Consider the following 19358-nt stretch of genomic DNA (forward strand, 5'->3'; position numbering starts at 1 on the left):
CAACATTTTCTCACTGCATTGGACTGTCAGCCCAGTCCTTCTGGTTTAATCTGTGGAATGAGGCTTGAAATCATGACCTCTAACTTGGAGGTGAGAGTTCTCACCACAGAGCCATGATTAGCACAAATAAGTAGATCAGAATGAAATACAAATATCTGGGGCACGATTCTCCCAATGGGAGACAAAGTGCCGACGCCGGAGTGAAAACCGGAGTGTTTCACTCCGGCGTCAGAGGCCGCTCCTCGCCCCTTATTCTCCCACCCCAGGGGGCTAGGAGCGCGCCATGTCAATTACGCGCACCGGGCCTTGACGCCCACGTCAAAGCGGCGCCGCGTAAATGACGCGGCCGGCGGTGCCTAAATGACGTCACCCGCGCATGCACAGGTTGGCCGTCACCAAGCCGCGCATGCGCGGTTGTTGTCCTCCCCTCCGCCGCCCCACAAGACATGGAGGATTGATCTTGCGGGACGGCAGAGGGAAAAGAGTGCGTCCTTCAGAGATGCCGGTCCGACGATCGGTGGGAACCGATCGCGGGCCAGACCCCACCTGAGCACCCCCCCTGGTGTTCAATCCTCCCTCTCCCCCCCCCCCCCCCCCCCCCCCACAGAGGCCCTACACGCAGCAGTTGCGTGCTGTTCATGCCGGCAACGACCAGGTGTGGTTGGCGCTGGCGTGAACCGGTTGGATTAGGCAGGCCGCTCGGCCCATCCGGGCCGGAGAATTGGCGCTCGATCGGAGCGGTGATTCTCCGAGCGGCCTGTCGCAAAACGCAACACGCCGTTTTGGGGGGGATGGGAGAATCACGTGCGGGTGCCAGGGTGGCGTGGCGTGAATCGCCTGGCACTCCGCCGATTCTCCCACCCGGCGTGGGGGTCGGAGAATCGGGCCCCTGGTTCTTACAGATTCTTTCTGTGCAAGAAAGTTTATTCCATTCTTTAAAAACCTGTAATCTGGCTAAATTTCAATTTGATCGCTTGCTTTGTGAATTTCCATTAGTTGAATTGCACACATTGTGTTAAATAGTCTTGCATGTGAAAGGTCCTGCCATATGGAGGCCTACATTCACGCAGAATGGATTGAACAGATATTCTAAATATCTATTGCAGCCTCCACTGTATGTGTAATGTGTATTCCTTTATCTAAGCAAACTGTTATATCATAATCCCACAGCAAAGACAGCTAATCCTTTTTTCATTCTGCACGGTGACACAGTAGTTAGCACTCACAACACCAGAGACCCAGGTTTAATTTCGGCCTTGGGTGACTGTGGAGTGTTTGCCCATTCTCTCCGTGTCTGTGTGAATTTCCTCCGAGTGCGCCGGTTTTCTCCCACAGTCCAAAGATGTGCAGATTAGATGAATTATCCATGCTAAATTGCCTCCTAGTGTCCAAAGATGTGCAGGTTAGGTACGGTAATGCATAGAGGGTGGGGGTGTGGGTCTAGGTAGGTTGCTCTTTCAGAAAGTCGGTGCAGACTCGATGGGCTAAGCTGCTTTCTTCTGCACTGTAGAAATTCTAAACTCTTTGAGTTGCTAATTAAACTGTGAATTTAAAACCCTCTACCATGATAACGATAGTCATGAAAAGTACCCAAACATTAATATGGCTGTACGGATAATACTTGGTGTTATCTCAACATCCAACGGTTGAAAGTGCTGAAACAGATTTTTTCAATTCTCACAGACCAAGGCAGGCTGTTTTTTTTCTAACTTTTGAAGATTGACATTTAAATATTTTGACAACTTGACAGTTCTACATAACTGACACACATACCTTTTGGTTTCTGATGTCTGTGCATATGGATGTGGAACTTCTGGAACTGGGGTCCAACTAACATTTTGGATTGGCCCAGGAGTTTCCACAGCTCTGCAAAAATCCAGGCTAGAATATCTACTGCAATAATGTTCCAACAATTGCTAAGATAGGCTAATACATGTCAGTTAGAACTGACCCTGTCTATTTAATGTTGACAATATTTTACACTGTTTCAATAGAGATCAATAGCTTTTTAATAGAGAATTTAACTTTCAGTTATTAGCTGAAACATGATTTTACTGTAACAAATGATAAAATAGCACTATTGACTAAACACTATTATTGTTGTATATAGGCCATTTATAGAAAGTAACATTCCCCTTGTGTACTTGCCACTCATTGCACTCTCCATGGTATCACAGTCTTTCTATCAAACTGTCCACAGTTGCTCCCAGCTTCTGGTGGGATTCCTCAGCCCTGCTTTGTCAAGTGGTAACTTTGAGTGACCATCTCCAGACCTCTTCCTTGGTTCATGGAGTGTTCCTTAAATCCACCAATCCATCACCAGCAGCAAAAGCTCCTCTCCTCTCTCTGGAGCAGACAAGTGAAAACTTTGTTAGCATAGATGCCCTTGATATTTTGTCCCAGGTGTAAGCATCTCACACCTTTCAGTAAGTTTCTTGACTTGGGCCTCTTATTCCTAAAGCATCTCATCAAGGTTTTTTTTATCAAGCAGCACTCCAAACAGGTGACACAACTTAATTCCTTATTCCATTTTACCTTGATTTAAATGTACAGGTGAAAACAGAACAATCATTTAAAGCTGAATATTGTAATGGCTGAAATTCAGAGATAGAGATGGCACAGTGCCCTTCACAGGAGAACGGGAATCTGTGTGAAATGTGCATCTCCTCAACCAATCCAATTGCAAGATTCTGAAATAAACAGCATCATGAATGAGGAGAAAGTGTAAATTAGAATGAGTGAGTTCAATGTTAAGTCAGAAACAGAAAGAGAAATAAAGAGAGACAAAGAAAGATTAGATTAGATTAAAGGCAGCATGGTGGCACAGTGGTTCTCACTGCTGCCTCACAGCACTGAGGTCCCAGGTTCAATACCAGTCCCAGGTCACTGTCTGTGTGGAGTTTGTATATTCTCCCTGTGTCTGCATGGGTCTCACCCCCACAACCCAAAGATGTGCAGGGTAGGTGGATTGACCATGCTAAATTGCCCCATAATTGGAAAAATTCAAAAAAAAAGAAAGATTAAAATAAGTGAGTGAAATCAAATTAAAGAAAACATTAAATTACATTTTAAAACTCTCCAACAATTTAATGCAGAAAGAATGAGACTGCATGCATCTGTTAGTTCATGCTGGGAAGGTTCACTGGCATAATTAATGTCTTATCTAATTGGTTAAAAAAGGTACTTGGATTTCAGATGACTTTAAAATTATTTTCCTTCTACAGTGCAGGAATGCAAACTTCATGCCGCTCAATGCCTTTGAATGGGAAGCTAGACAATGTGAAGCCATTTTTGAGAAGCAGAATGACACATCTCAAAAGCAGCTTCTTGATTTCCATGTTATATTGTGCAGCTTGAGATAGCTGATGTGACCTTCAATTCACAAGACACGTGGTTGGAAGTGAACAGTGATTTTAATAGTCTTACAACAAAGCCTGCCTGCGACGTGATGAACTGGCAGGCAGACTCACAACTGCAAAGCTTTATACTTCCGGTTAGTGGGAGGAGCCATGGATGGAGCCATGGGCGGAGCCAAGGGTGGAGCCCAGTACAAACTCCACATCTCCCCCTATGGGCAGAGCCGCGCAACTGCTCGTATACCGAGCTAACATGAATACAGCACATCATATAACAACAGTGTGAATTACGCAGACTGTGATTCACCACAATAGCTGTGGCATTTTCAAGCAAATATCAACATGTGATATTAGCTGCACCATTATTTTAACAGCAAATTTTGGCCCTAATATTTGCTTAACTACTGGAGGGATAGTGAGCAGAGTATAAATAGCCCGATCATACCTAAATGATTAGCCTGAGTTCAAATGTTTTGCTTAGACACCTTTTGGAGTGGAATCTATTTTATTCAGCTGCACTTAATCAAATGTGTTGCGTGCATTTTTCAGATTTTCCTTCAAAGGTAATATATAATACCATTGATGATCAAGAAGAAAATCTAAATAAATTATAAAATCCATTTAATGTAGTTTCAGACTTCCCATGAACATTAAATCAATGTAATTCGGTGACCTACTTTAACTGGAGAGCCCTGTTCCTTTTTTAAACAAAATATACCCCCATAGCAACGAACAAATGAAAATATCAAATTGAAATACTGGCTAGATATCCCAGTGTGATTAAATATGCTGTGTAACATTGTGCTATTTGTTTAATATGAGAACTCCCTCTTTCTTTTCAGGAAAAATCACAACATTTTGTTCATTATTTCAGTGTTAGACAAGATAGTTATCCAGTATATGAAGAAATAATTAACTGTGGGAATTGGGCTGCGGATACACACTCTCCACTGTCTCTCCGATTTAATAATGACCATACTTTTTCTGTATTTCAGATTATCCCAATAAAGACATTTTCTTCCACAAAAATAGCTACCTTGGATAACACAGACAGGTTCACTCCATGTCAAAATAGCTTGTCTTACAGCTGACAACCCATTAATCCCTCTCAAGGTCTTAGACATTCAAATGGTCCACCCTGACATACGTATTATTTCACTCTGCACACTGAAGGAGCCCTGCCTGGATATTCTTAGAGCAAGGAGCTCTGCATCTGTCCCTTGTCATAAATATTCCTGGCAGTTCCCTCCATTGACCCTGGAGTGACAATGTGTGTCGTTAATGGCTTTGAGGAAATTAAAATTGTTGGCATGCTACACTTCAGAATCTAAATTAGTCCAGTTACATGGCAGGACTTTGACTAGCTAGGTGAATAATCAATCTCTTGGTCTGATGATTCAAACTATTTCATTCTATCCCACCTGCTCTCCAACTCAGTGAAATCTGACCTGCAAGACCCCTAATCACGGAGCTGTGGATAACCACCTAATATGGTTTACCACAATTTATTCACACATTCCTCTGCACTCAAGCTCCAGTCCAGTGCAATATTTTATGGGCTGAGTTCTCCCAGCCCGTGTTTCTCAGCAGTGGGACATTCGCTGACGGCGGGATCATCTACTCTCACCGCTTGTCAATGGGAATTCCCATTAAAACCACCCCATGCTGCCGGGATAACCTGTAGGCGGGGGTTGCGTGGCCAGCAGGATCAGAGAATCCCAATGGCCAGAGAATTCCCGCTGATAACATATGGGCCGGAATTCTCCAGCTGTCGGTATACCCCATTCCCGCTGGCAGCGCAACCCCGCCAGCGGGTTTCCGGGTGGCTTCAATGGTAAGTCCCATTGATAAAGGGCAGGAATCCGGCCACATGTGAATGACGCATCTCCGAGGAAAACACGGCTGGGGTATCGGAGAATCCAGACCATAATCATATAATCTTTTCGAGCTGAAGGAGGCCGTCAGGTTCATTTTGTTTGCGCCACCTTTTCTAAAAAGAAGGGCGGCACGTGGCACAGTGGTTCACGATGCTGCCTACGGCGCTGGAGACCCGAGTTTGAATCACTGTCCTTGTGGAGTTTGAACATTCTTCCCGTGCCAGCATGCGTTTCAGCCCCACAACGCAAAGATGGCCAGGGTAGGTGGGTTGGACATGCTAAATTGCCCCTTAATTGGAAGTAAAATTAATTGGGTATTCTAAATTTTTTTTTAAATAATCTTTTCTGAAAATATTATTCAATCATTCCCACTCCCCTGTTCAGTGCTCATGACCTTCAAATTCTTTCCCACCTTTCTCCAAATCTTTTTGAGAGTTACTATTTAATCTGCTTCCACATGCCTTTCAATTAGTGCATTCCAGATTATAAAAACAAGCTCCACAAAAGAATATGGGCAGGATTCTCCATCGGCCGACGGCAAAATCGGGACAGGCTATTGGGAGAAGAAGTGATCTTGACGCGAAATTATAACGGGCGTTGGGTTCACGCCAAACTGCAATTCTCCGGCACCTCGACAGCGGCGTCAATGCATTCCACTCTGCACATAAACTCCGTTACACATCATTATGACACAGGATGTGGAGTTAACCTTGGACTGAAAGGCCTGGAGTCCTTGGATGAATTTATTTACAAAATGACAACAGCATTTGACCAAAATTATGTTTTGATGTTGGGGCCTGGCTCAGTATTCTCTGGGACCTCCGCGATCGTCGGCCTCCTCCGGGGGAATACCCGGCAGTGAGGTTCACTTGTGCTTTTAAAAATCGAGCAACAGTCACCGTGGCTGATGAGGGAGAGAGAGGAGGTAGGACATGCACAGGCATGGTCTGCCGGGCTGGCCGGGGGGGGGTGGGGCAGGATGACCAAGGGACAGGCCTTGGGGCCATGGAGCCGGGTCCACCTCCCACAGGGCTGGGGCATCCAGGCACAGTCCACCATTGCCAAAGCCTGCAAGGCAACCATTTTGCTGCGCACCCCACTGACCACCCACCGTGGCTCATGGCTCAGCAGAATGCCGCTGGTCTTATGGGTGCCCCACCCCCGCACTCCAGCCCCCATTCGCTACCTCACCACCCACGCATGGCATCACACACTCTGTCATACCACCCGTTCCCAACCGGCCATCACCCACCAGCAGGATATCACCGGCCCACCCAAGGACAACGGCCACAGTCTTCCCTACCGGGGGGCACCGGACAGGAGTCGTGGAGCATACTACTGGCATGGGTAGTGCCAGCTGATTGTACCCCTGGCAGCAGGGATGGGTGCCAGGGCCAGAAGCCCTGACAGGGCTGGGCACCGGCAGGATCAGAGTTTGGGGGATAGGGGAACAGGGGGAGCGGGGGAAATGCGGGGTCATGGTCTGCAGTGCTAGCCAGGGCCACCGTGTAGCCCATTGGCCATGGAGTTCCGCACCATGCTAACATGTCTGCTCTTCACCCCATGCAGACAATAGATATTACAATACAACCTTCCTCTGAGTCGCCCCAGCCCTGGGGGGTGCACTGCGACTGTACAAACTGAAGCTGCTGGAGGAGGAAGCTGCTGCAGCAGCGAAGCCTGCCCGAGGGGAACAGGAGGAAACCGGTGAGGATGGAGAGCCGGCCGCCCAACAGGCCGAGGAGGAGAAGGTGCAAAGGAGACACAACATAAGGCCTCAAGTATACCAGCAGCGCCTGCCGTTCGAAGAACTGCTATCAAAGACTCCGGCTGAGAAGGAGGACAGTGCTATTTATCAGCCAGATCATAGCACACCTGGCACCGCGGGGGAATTGGAGAGGACACCCACACCCTGAACCTTTACGCCAGAGGACTCTTTCAGGAACCAAGTGGGGACCTGTCCGGAATCACTCAGAACTCGGTGCACAGGTGCATCCGCGCCGACAAGGGGCCCCTATGTGCCCGGTCGGCACAATACATCTATTTCAATGCGGCCCGAGCCCACCAGGATATTCCGAGCGGTGGCCGAACCACAGTCCCCGGGCCTATCCCACCCACAATGTCCGTCCACTCCACCCTGTCCCCCCCCCCCCCCCCCCCCCCACCCATGCCCCCATCTGTGGCCAGCCCAGACCAGCCCACCCCTCACACCCTTCTGACAGAGCACTGAGGCAGGTTAATAATAATAATAATAATCTTTATTAGTGTCACAAGTAGGCTTATATTAACACTGCAATAAAGCTACTGTGAAAATCCCCCAGGCACCTGTTTGGGTACACTGAGGGAGAATTCAAAATATCCAATTCACCTAACAAGTATGTCTTTCAGAACTTTTTGGGAGGAAACCGGAGCACACGGAGGAAACACGCAGACACGGGGAGAACGTGCAGACTCCATACATCCAGTGGCCCAAGCCGGGAATCGAACCCGGGTACCTGGCACTGTGAAGCAAGAGTGTTAACCACTGTATTATCATGCCGCCCATGTTGTAATGTTGTGCACAGGTGTTTAATGTGAACAATTATACACAGGTATGTGCCCTAGCCCCAGAAGCTATACTGTGCCCCGACCCATGCCAACTTAAAAGGTGTCTACTTTTCTGGCCTTACGGGCCTTAATGCCATATCTAAGTGGATTCCCAGATGGTACATCAGGAATGGAGGCAGCCTGCTGTGATTCCTGCCCTGCGGCCTGGGTTCCCGGTCTTCTAAGGCGACCGGGCCTGGATGGGCTCAGGCGTCCCAGGGAGCATGGTGCCGCCCTCTTCTTCCTACTGCTCAGGTGATGCTCCAGTGACAGAAGGTGGGGAGGGGGAGCTGCAGTGTTCCGCACCTCCCTGCGGAGTCACCAGAATGAGCCCCATCACCTCCTCCTCCCTCGGGGTGCTCGATGGCTCCCGGGTTATTCCATGGAATGGAGGTGCCACTGCCGCTGCCATTCCTGGAGGCCGCTCTCATTTCAACCAGTGTCTGCATGCTCGCAGGCATAGAGCAAAGGGAGTGGACCACCTCCGTCTGGGACTGCACCACATCACCCACTGAGTGTGCCACCACCTTCTGGGAGTGTGCCACATCAGCCAGTGAGTGCGCCATCTCCCTCTGGGACTGGGCCACCTCCCTCTGGGTCTGTGCCATGTCGCCCACTGCCTGGGCAGTGCCGTTGATGAGCTCAGTCATGGCCGCTGTAGCTAGGAGCGCTGCTGCGATGTCCATGCAGCTCTGGGACATCGCTGCCTGTGATAGGATAACCTTGCCCTGGGCCTTGGCAATTGCCTACACAGAGTGCCCCAGGTCTTGGACATCTTGACCCATTGCCGAAACCTTCACCCCAAGGACTCCACCACAGATGCCAATGTTGGCCTGGGTGGCGCTCATGGTCAGCACCACCTCCTGCACGGGGTTGGACTCCTTCAACTGCACCTGCAGATGCTGAATGCTCGCCGGCAACCCCTTTGTGGTGCCTGGCTCTGAGACTGCACCTCCACAATCGATGGGACCATCCATTCCAGAAGCCCGAAACCCTCCTGGACAGCAGCTAGTCCCTATGGTCGGCCCTCCCTCCGACTGTCCAACCCATCGGGAATGCCTAATTCCTTCCTTCACTTCCAGTACCGGTGCATGTGTGTGGTGCACACCAGGTATTGCCGCAGGAGCTTATTCGTTAAAGTGCTCAACCGAGGTGAGTGTCTCTGGGATAGTTGAGGGTGTTGAAGACAGAAGTCAGTGTCACCCGGGACTCGAGCTCCGTCTCAGGATGCGGGTTCAAACACGGGGTTCTGGCTGTGGCTGAAGTCGTTGGACACCAGAATGGCCCGTGCCATTACCAGCAGCTCCTGCTAGACACAAGTTAAGACCGTGTGGTTAGCACAGTTGCTTCACCGGTACAGGGTCCCAGGTTCGATTCCCGGCTTGGGTCACTGTCTGTGCCGAGTCAGCATATTTCCCTGTGTCTGTGTGGGTTTCTTCCGGGTGCTCCTGTTGCCTCCCACAGTCCAAAGATGTACAGGTGAGGTGGATTGGCCATTCCAAATTGCCCTTAGTGTCCAAAAAGGTTAGGTTGGGTTACGGGGATAAAGGGGATAGGGTGGAGGCATGGGGATCAAGTAGGGTGCTCTTTCCAAGAGCCGGTGCAGACTCAATGGGCTGAATGGCCTCCTTCTGCACTGTACGTTCTATGTTTGCATTGCAGGCCGGGGGCAAGTGGGTGTGTGTGGGGAGGGGACATAAGGGTGGTGTTGGTGGTGGAGAGGGGGTGTGCGGTTGGTGGTGGCTGTCAGGGTGGTGGTGGATGGGAGTGGGTGGGTGACACATGTACCATTGGGAACCGCAACTCAGCGGAGTCTCACTTCCTCACCCAATACCGACTGCCATTTTCTTAGGCCTTCTAACTATGTCCAGTGCCCTCTGTTCTGCTACCGTGAGGGGCCGCAGGTCCGGCAGTCCCCCTCCAGTCTTCTGCCGCTCTCGACGATTGTGCATTAGCCTTCTCCTGGAAGAGCCTGGCAGGGAGAAACAGAAAATGCACTGTGTTAAACAGTCTGACGCATGCAGCCTAGGGGCTGTGTAGCTGATGGCTTCAGTGGCCAGGGCACCTGGCCATGGCAGCCAGTATGGATGCTGGCATGTGGTGCAGGGTGGATGTTCAGCCACCCTCCAGTTGGGAGGGGTGGGTTACGGATGTGTAGGACGGGGGTTAGAGCCAGGGGCACGGTGTGGCCTACTCACCCTGGCCTCCCTAAGGAGGTCATGCAGTGTTTTTGTCATTGCTGGCCTGTACGGATGGTGTTGCCCAAGGCGCTGACAACTTCTGCCATCTGCGCCCAGGCCCGGTGAACAGCAGTGGCTCGCAGCCTCCTTTCCACCCTGGGGCATAGGGTTGTCTGCCTCTCTCCACGATATCTAGCAGCGTCTTCAGTTGAGCGCCAATAAATCTCGGTGCCACTCTACTTACTGAAATGAAATGAAAATCGCTTATTGTCAGACGTAGGCTTCAAATTAAGTTACTGTGAAAATCCCCTAGTCGCCACATTCCAGCACCTGCCATCTTGTTGGTTGGGAAGAGTCTGTGTGTGGGGAGTGCAGTGTGTGTATGTGGCTGCAGCAGGTCAGCCTCCTGAGTGTCAATCCTGAATCCAGCACCATTTCACTTTGGAATCAATCGTGGGCCTTAACGTTTGTTGAATTGGTCCAGGTGCACTGCGTATTTTGCTGTAGTAGAATTCCACGAATCCTGCCCTGGCGTCAATGCTTAGTCTCAGGAACGGAGAATCCGGCTGATTGTGTCCATTAAGGAAGGAAATCTGCCATCCTCACCTCTCCTGGCCTACGTGTGATTCCAGACCCACAGAAATGTGGTTGACTCTTAACTGCCCTCTGCAATATTGCCATGTGTTCGAGCAAGCCAATCTCAGTCCAGGGGCAATTAGGGATGGTCAACAAATGCTGGCCTTGCCAGCGATTCCCCTACATCCCATGAAATAATAACAAAAATCTCCATTCTTCTTCTTTTGCTACTTATCTTAACCTGTAGCTCTGGTTACAGTCCCTCCTGCCATTTGTTCACTTGTGGCCTTTGTTTTAACGATGGGACCATTGAACTAAATTTGGGTACGGCACGTTGTCACAGTGCTCTCATGCTTAATACAACTCCAACTCCATTCACAAGATACATTACAAATGTTGGGTTGAATTTTAAAATAAAGGACACTGAAGAACCATAGAAACAGGAGTCATCCATCCAACCCTCACACCCACCCTGACGGCCTCACTGCCCCTATTTCACATTTACACAACCTGGCAGGACCACATTAACCATGAGGAGCAGCTGGTGTGGGAGGTGCCATTTAAAGGTGAATGATCACACCAAGAGGAAAATGAGCTTCAGATTTTCAAAAATCTTAAAAGCATTTTTAAAGTTTTTTCTTCCAGCCTTACAAAAGGTTGTGTTCGCTGAAACAAAATGGCTCATAAAACCTCAGGTAAATAAATTGCTCCTGTTATAACCCCAATGGAGGTCCAGGGTTCAAGACCATATGGTTTCCCATGATGTATGATGGAATATGAACTTCCCTTTCAAGGAGGTGAGGCTTCCCCTTAACAAGGAGAGCCCAGCTTGTATAAAAACCCCAGCCTGGGTTCAGTTCGAGGAAGGAGACCCGTAGGAGAGTGAAGGAGATTTGGATTTGTATTGTCGTAAACCTTGTTTGGTAATTTCTACCTATTTTCTATGTGTTCTGCTTATGTGGATTCAAAACCAACAATGGGGATTCACCGGTTGCTGCACGGCAGGTCCACCTCATCTAGGTTTCGGGAGGCCCCACTACTAACCGCAAAAATGCCGCATGGTGGAAACCTGGAAACGTTTAATGCTAGTACTGACGATTGGGGGTGTACATAGAACGCATTATATGGTTTTTAAAAAATTAATACGATTACCAGCGATGAGAGACAAACTGTGGTATTGCTAATGACATGCAGAGGACCTACCTACAGGAAAACACTCATTGATTTGGCCTGGTCTGAGCAAAAGATGCGGAAACGGCGCATGATGAGCAGTGGTTTTGGGTTGAAATGGGTGATAAAGAGCCTGATTCATCCGGACCCCCAGATACTTGGTCGTTTACCACGCTGATGGCCCTGGTGGGGAGCATTTCAACCTAATCGATGAGTGACTTCCTGGCCCACCTCCATAAACTAGTTCAGATTTGCAAATTTGGAGCAACATTAAATGAGACACTCTGGGACCACTTAGTGTGTGGACTCCTCGATGCGACCAAACAAAGGAAATTACTAGCTGAGGCCTGCCTGGACCAGGAACACGTGGTGGAGATAGCCACATTCAGAGAAAGCGCCAAATAAGGGACCCAGGAAATCCAGGGAATGGCGATGCTCAGTCTGGAATACCAAAGCGAGCATCAATCACGCTCAGCTAGATCTGAAGAGCGGGCCCCTAGCAATGGGACTTTTACCGGAGGAACAGGGGCTGCTGTAAGAGGCCATGAACACCGTCCGACATTCTCCCCCTGTGTTGTTCCTCGTGTCTTAATAAAGCTCGTAATCTCAAAGGTGGAGAAGATGCTTTATTGTGAATTCGTTCTCTTTTTAGAGCTTAACTTACGGTTACCTCAAATGCTGCCTGCTTGTGTCTGTGTCCTGCTACGAGTTCTGCCTTCCGTGAAGTGTGTCGTCACTTCCTGTCCCTGTGTATATATAGCTCTCCCGTGCTCCCTCTAGTGCTTGCTCCGTTGTATTGCATCTAGTCAGATCTACAATCACCACACCCCCAACCATGAAGTACAGGAAGACGACCACCGACCAGCAGGGGCTGCAACAGGCCTCAAAAATCAGGGGAACAGGAGGCATGGTCGTTTAGGATCTACCTGCCCATCGACCCACCTGGCGTGACCACCCTCTCATGGCAGGGCCTATAATGCGGAAGACGATGACAGCACCTACCAGCAGTTACACTGCGTGGCTGCACCAAGAGTAGCGCCCATCCGGATCTCACTACAAATTAATATAGTCTAAATCTGCATGGAACTCGACATTGGGATGCAGTGTCTGTAGTCAGTAGCCGTATGTTCAATTGCATCTGGTTTGGCCTTCCAACACTGACCCTGGTGGACATCAACACAAGCACTTGAACTGTTCTGGTTGAGTATCGTCAACAATCTGCAAATCTTCCTCTGGTCCACGAGAGTGGTCTGAGCTTGCTGGGGCATGATTGGTTACACACCTGTGATTAGATTGCAGCGGGTGTGCTGCATGCACCCACATGACCTTGAAGGGGTTATGACAAGATTTTTGTCGGTATTCCAGGATGGCTTGGGCACCATCAAAGGGGCAGTGGCCTGAATAAGCACTGGAATCCTCTCCCTGCACGTCTTCGCATCTCTACCTTGCTTCCCTTCTTGAAGCCACTTCTTAAAACCTACGTCTTTGATCATGTTTTGGCCACCTGCCATATTATCACATTACATGTATTTATGTCAAATCTTGCTTTGTAATAATCCTCTGAAGCACCTTAGGATGGTCAATTACTGTCAGAAATAAGTGAGGTAAAGTATGATCATGCAGTGACACTGGGCAATTCTGATAGACTTCTGTTGCCATTCAGTGAGAAAGGAGTTGGAAGTGCTGACCAACCCGATCCATGAGTCAAGTAAAAATGCCAAAACTGAGATCAATTGTTTTTGTTTTGGGTAAGGATATTACAAGACCTGCAGCTAAGGTAAATGGACTCCATGATCTAATTGAGTAGCGTTGGGGTGAGCTGCAGCTACCTACTATGTTGGCGGCTGGTGGATAGCCACACCAAGCTCCAGATATGGAGGCTAGCTTCAAATGAAGCAGGGACTCACCTGTTGAATCAGCAGTTGTGAGAAGGTGGTTAGGGTGGAGGAGGCCCTATGTCATTCAAAACCCCCATAAACCTACTTTGTAGCATTCTGTGACATGGTGGGGAAGGGATCCCACCACCCATAAGGGGAAATTCACATCCCAAATGAAGAAAGGTTTGCTCCCGCTTAGTGTCCCCCCTTAATGCCCCCGACCCTGAACTTGGGGTCACCAGGCACCACCACACCTATCGAGAACCAGGAGTGAATCGCACCTGTGTGACTTGCAGCTGGTGAGCGGCAAGATTCAACGAGGTCAGAAGAATCAACTATTATCTCGCTAGTAATACAGAAATTGATTCAATTTGATGGAAATAAGGGTCTCGCTCTTCCTGGGCATGATCACGTCATCGGGTAGGCCTGGGAACATCGCAATGGGAAATCTTGCTGGCATATATCTGGAGCTAGATTCTCTGATCGCCGACGCCAAAATCGCATTCGGCTATCAGCCAGAGAATCAAGGTTCCCAACCAAATCGAGGGTGGTGCCGCTTTCGCGATGCTCCGGCCCCTCCAAAACAGTGTACTCTAGGAGTATGCAGCACATCGTATCGACGGCCTCAGGATATTACCTGAGACCCACCCCCCCCCCCCCCAAATGCTCTGCCCCCGACCGGCCGAGTTCCCGACGGCGTCAGTGTCTCATGGTCTCACCCGTCGGGAACTAGGCGTGGTGACTCAGTCCAGCCGCAGTCAAGGAGGGCCGATCCGCGGGCAGGGGGGTGTCTTTATCGGGGCCGGGAACACTATTAGCGAGTGGTCCAGGGCCTGTGAACTGGCCAAAGGGGGGTCACTGTTTTGCAGGCAGGGTCTGCGAGTAGCCGGCGCCTTGTTGCATGACGCCGGCCTCTGCAGGCCGCCACTGCGCGCATGCGCGGCCACGGACCCAGCAATTCTCCGGGCTGTATTAGCAGCTAGAACTGGGTGCTCCGACATGCTAGCCCCCAGCTACATGGAGGATCGGTGGCCGTTTCACGCAAAATATTTGGTGTAACACGCCATTGTTCCCACGCCGACGTGAGGACATACACTCACAATCGGAGAATCAGTCCCTGTTTTTTGTCTTCCTGTGACCATTACGGAATGTGCGCCTGCAGCTATTGGCCCTGCAGCATGGCGTCCAATAAATTGGAAGATAACAATGATCTTCAGATGGTAGCAGTGAGGATGGATGAAAGATTGAAGCATAGTCTTGTTCTGCATTACACAGGCTTATCTGATCATTGCAGATAGGCAATGTACTGGCAAGACAATGTGGGACCTGATGCACAACAGCCCGCCCTCTCTAAAAGACACTATGCAGTGGCCTTTCTACCAATGGCAACTGAACAGTAGATAGGCTTAAAGACTAAAGGATTTCATGGTCAATTTCTGCTCCTACATTCCTATGCATCAATCAGCTACTTGATATTTGTGTTGGTTGCACTTTGGCTACAGGTTATATAAATGCACTATATAAATGCAAGTTTCTTCATTCTTTTTATCTTAGATGCCCTGAACTATCAATAATCTATTTGTAAAACCAATACCCCTCATTAATTTTAACTTGACTTGTCGTTCTTAAGAATTTTAATTTCTATGCCTTGTCACTCTCTGTACTCTCATGGAAGTTTATATTGTAAAAATTACATTTTTATGTTAGTGCCTTTTATTCAGCTCCTGATATTACACTTCAGTTTTGGAAATGTTTGATGAGGACTCGGTGAATCAGCGGGTAAGTCATTTTTTTAGTCTCACCCCATTACTCTGAAGAGAAAATAATATTTTCTAAAAGGACTTCCTCAGTGTCATTAAAATTCACTGCATTCCACAACTGAAGATCGATAGTTTTTAAGTTGAGATGCAAATCAACCATCAACTAGGTGAATGGCGGAGTTGAACTAAATTGAATTGAATTGAATGGACTATACGGCCCAACTTGTCCATGCTGGTGTTTATGGTCCATCAAATGTCTTCCCATCTTTTCTTATTTAAATTTACCATCATACCCCTCTGTTTCCTTCTCCCTCATGCTTCTCCAGTTTGCCTTCACAACTACTTCCACTGGCAGTGAGTTACATTCCAACCACTCGTTGGGTAAAGAAGTTTCATTTGAATCTCCCATTGGATTTCTTGATTAACATCTTGTATTGCTAGCCTCTAGTTATTCTCTTTCCCACAGGAGGAAATATTCTCTCTGTATCCACTTTAACAAAACCTTTCATAACTTTAAAAGATCTTTTATTCGGTCACCCTCCCAGCCTTCTTTTGACAAGAAAACGAGACTCAGCCTATCAATCCTTTCCTGCACGTGCAACCACACATTTCTGGCAATATCCTCATAAATCGTCTCTGCAACCTCTCCAGTGCTTCCACATTTCACTTATAATATGGCAGCCAGAACTGCAGGCAGTAGCCTGTGTTCTAACCAAGGTTCCACATAGGTTTTATTTCTGGAGGAGTAGAATTGAAAAGTATGGAAGTTATGCTAAACCTAAGTGCTTGTTTTTTTTTAATGGCCTTGCTAACCTGTGGCACATCTTGTAGTGATTGATGTATTTGCGTTACAAATACATACCATACCTAGACTTGCACCTTTCAGTGATGAGTTGCATCGCTCTTCTTACAATCAAAATGTATTCCCTCAGAGTAATCTGTATTAAACTTAATTTGCCAATTACTTTATAAATTTGCAGGTTTACTCATTTACTCCTCTAATTTTTTTTGCAATCCTCCTCAGTACGGATTATCACGCCACACACCTCCACACCATCTCAATTTAGTCTGATTTTCAAATGTTGGTTTCATCTCAAATGTCCAAATTGTGAATGTAGATGGGGGTCGGCAGTGCTCCGACGGCTGATCCTTGTGGAATACCATTTCCGAACATCTGCAGCTTTGAATAACTATCCTTTACTCCCATTCTCGGCTTTCCAGCAACTCATTCTGCCACGTGTTCCCTGTCCCCACATTCTCTAACCTTACTTTTTAGCTTATTGAAGGCATTTTGTAAGTCCAGATAAATTCCGGGTACTATTCTCCTTGTAGTGATCTGTACATACATCTGCACATACACCAGGGACTACAGACAGATGTAACAGCCACAGCTTCACTTGAGGGCAGCATTGGAGATGGGTATAAAGGGTCTAGCCCAAGGGAGGATCCGCCTCTTTCAGAAGCACAGGGTTAGTGAGCAGCAGCAGACAGAGACAGCTCAGCATAGGCAGCTTACCTTAGCTTCACTGCTCATACCTCTTGACTGTATTATATCTAGTTAAGCTCTGGAAACAGAACAAACCCATTGAATAAAGTATTTGTGTTAACTGGAAGTCTACAATCTTTATTCAGACTTAGAGAATAACATATGATACCAGGAGTGATTTCAGAAAGCAAGCTAGACACCAGCAAGAGAAAAAAAACTTAAACCGGATATTCAACTGTGGAAGACTTTGCAGCAAATGGATCCTTGATGACTAACAGATTTTATGGAACTTGTTGGAACTCCATGGCAGCTGGATGCCACTACAGCTAGCACCACCCTAGAAGATGATATGGTCCTTGAGGACTACGACTCAGATGAAGATTTTGGGAGATGGCTACCCCAGAACCAAATCCGAACCGCAACTAGAGGCGTTGTACTATGAAGACCCTGACGAGGAGTTTTTCGAAATGGGGAATCTTCAGCCCAGCATATATGACATCCCGCCTCATGAGTGCAGGAGTATGCTGCAGCCTGATGCCAAGAAACAGAGAGTGGTCCACGCACCACGAAGGGGCCCAGACTCCACACAAGTAGATGATTTGTTCATTGAACATGGAGAACGATCACAACTACGAAACAAAAAGCGATGATTTGTCCAACGAACAATACACACAATACTGCTCAGATACGGCCGAATTATTCTGAGATCCTGATCATAGCATCAGCAACCAAGTTGAAAAGCTCAATATGACTCTTCTCATGGTAGATTAATCCAATATCATGGTGCCATGGCAGATCGTCAGGACATTGGATGACAGCAATACCCAAGACGAAGATGATGCCACACAGAGAGCGCAGAACGACCCCGTTGAGAGAGCACAGAATGACCCCGTTGAGACAGTACAGATCGACTCTACAGCGAGAACACTGCACGACTCCACGAAGAGAGCGATGACAGACTCCACACAGAGAGTGATGACAGACTGCACAGAGAGAGCGATGAAGGACTCCACAGAGTGATGACAAACTCCACAGAGAGAGCGATGAAGGACTCCACAAAGAGAGCGACGCAAGCCTCTGCAAAGAGAGTGACGCAAGCCTCCACAGGCAGCTCGGTGACAGACTCAAAAATGGAAGCAGGGAAATGCTCCATAGCGAACGCCATGCATGTGCAGGACCATGAAGATCTATCAAGCTTATTTGAGCCACCAGAAGAAGACACTAAATGTCTACCCACTGTACGTGAGACAAGTGACGAAGAAATCACAATTCCCACACAGGATGTGCAGGGTCACAGCGAGACTGACATATCTCAGCTCGTCTGCACAGAAGCACTCAATAATCAGAGGACGGCCACTCATGAGTCCAGAGAGACCACGTCAATAGAAATCCTGAAGATTTTGACTCCAGAAGAAAAACACCAAGAGTCCAGAGAGATCACATCAATAGAAATCCTGAAGATTTTGACTCCAGAAGAGGAGCATTAAGAGTCCAGAGAGACCACGTCAATAGAAATCTTTAAGATTTTGACTCCAGAAAAGGAGCACAAAGAGATCACAGATGATTCAAATGAACCAGAAATAACTCCAGAAGAGGAGCACCAAGAGATCACAGATGATTCAAGTGAACCAGAAATGACTCTAGAAGAGGAGCACCAAGTAAGCAAAGAAGAGGAATCAAATCCACCACAAATGACTGATGTCACCAACATCAATGCAGCATCAGATCATTCTCACAATTCTCAAGAGGATACGCTCAATGTGGCAGATACCACAAAGGACACTGACACCAATAACTGTAACAATGACTCAAATCATCCACATGGCACAATCATTGAGCGCAACAAGAACAACAAAAACCATAAGAAGCACAACAGAAACAAGAATAACAGCAACAACAAAAAACAACATGCAGCGCAAGAAGAACGACAAAAGCAACAAGAAGCATTCCAGAAACAACAAGCACGACAAGAAAAAGAACAAGAATAAAAGTGAAAACAATGGAAACAGAATCAACAAGCACGAAAAAAGAACAAGAACGACAACAACAAGAATGCCAACAAAAACAACCAAGACAGAAACGACAAAAACAACAACAAAAACAACAAAGACAGAAACAACAGAAACAACAACAATGAAACAACTACCTGTACAACATGGTACAACTCTGCATGTGAAGGACAATGCCACAGCACACTGCAAAACAATGACAAGACTACAAACATGCCATGGCATGATAAAGAATCTCACGAATTCACATCTTCTCCAGAACAAACAAGCAAAAAACAGCTTTCATGAACGATGATGTACAGAATAAGTACCACAAACACAGGAAAAGTCGAGGTCAGACAACGGTGCGACACAGAATCGCTACCCACAATCAAATGGAACAGGGGAAAAAGGTATCCACATCATTAAACGACTCATCAGCAAAGCAGCCGAGTCACGTTCCGACATCAGCCTAGCTCTGTTATCGTACCAAGCAACCCCA

Source organism: Scyliorhinus canicula, chromosome 16 (assembly GCF_902713615.1).
Source record: "Scyliorhinus canicula chromosome 16, sScyCan1.1, whole genome shotgun sequence".
NCBI classification, from domain to species: Eukaryota; Metazoa; Chordata; class Chondrichthyes; order Carcharhiniformes; family Scyliorhinidae; genus Scyliorhinus; species Scyliorhinus canicula.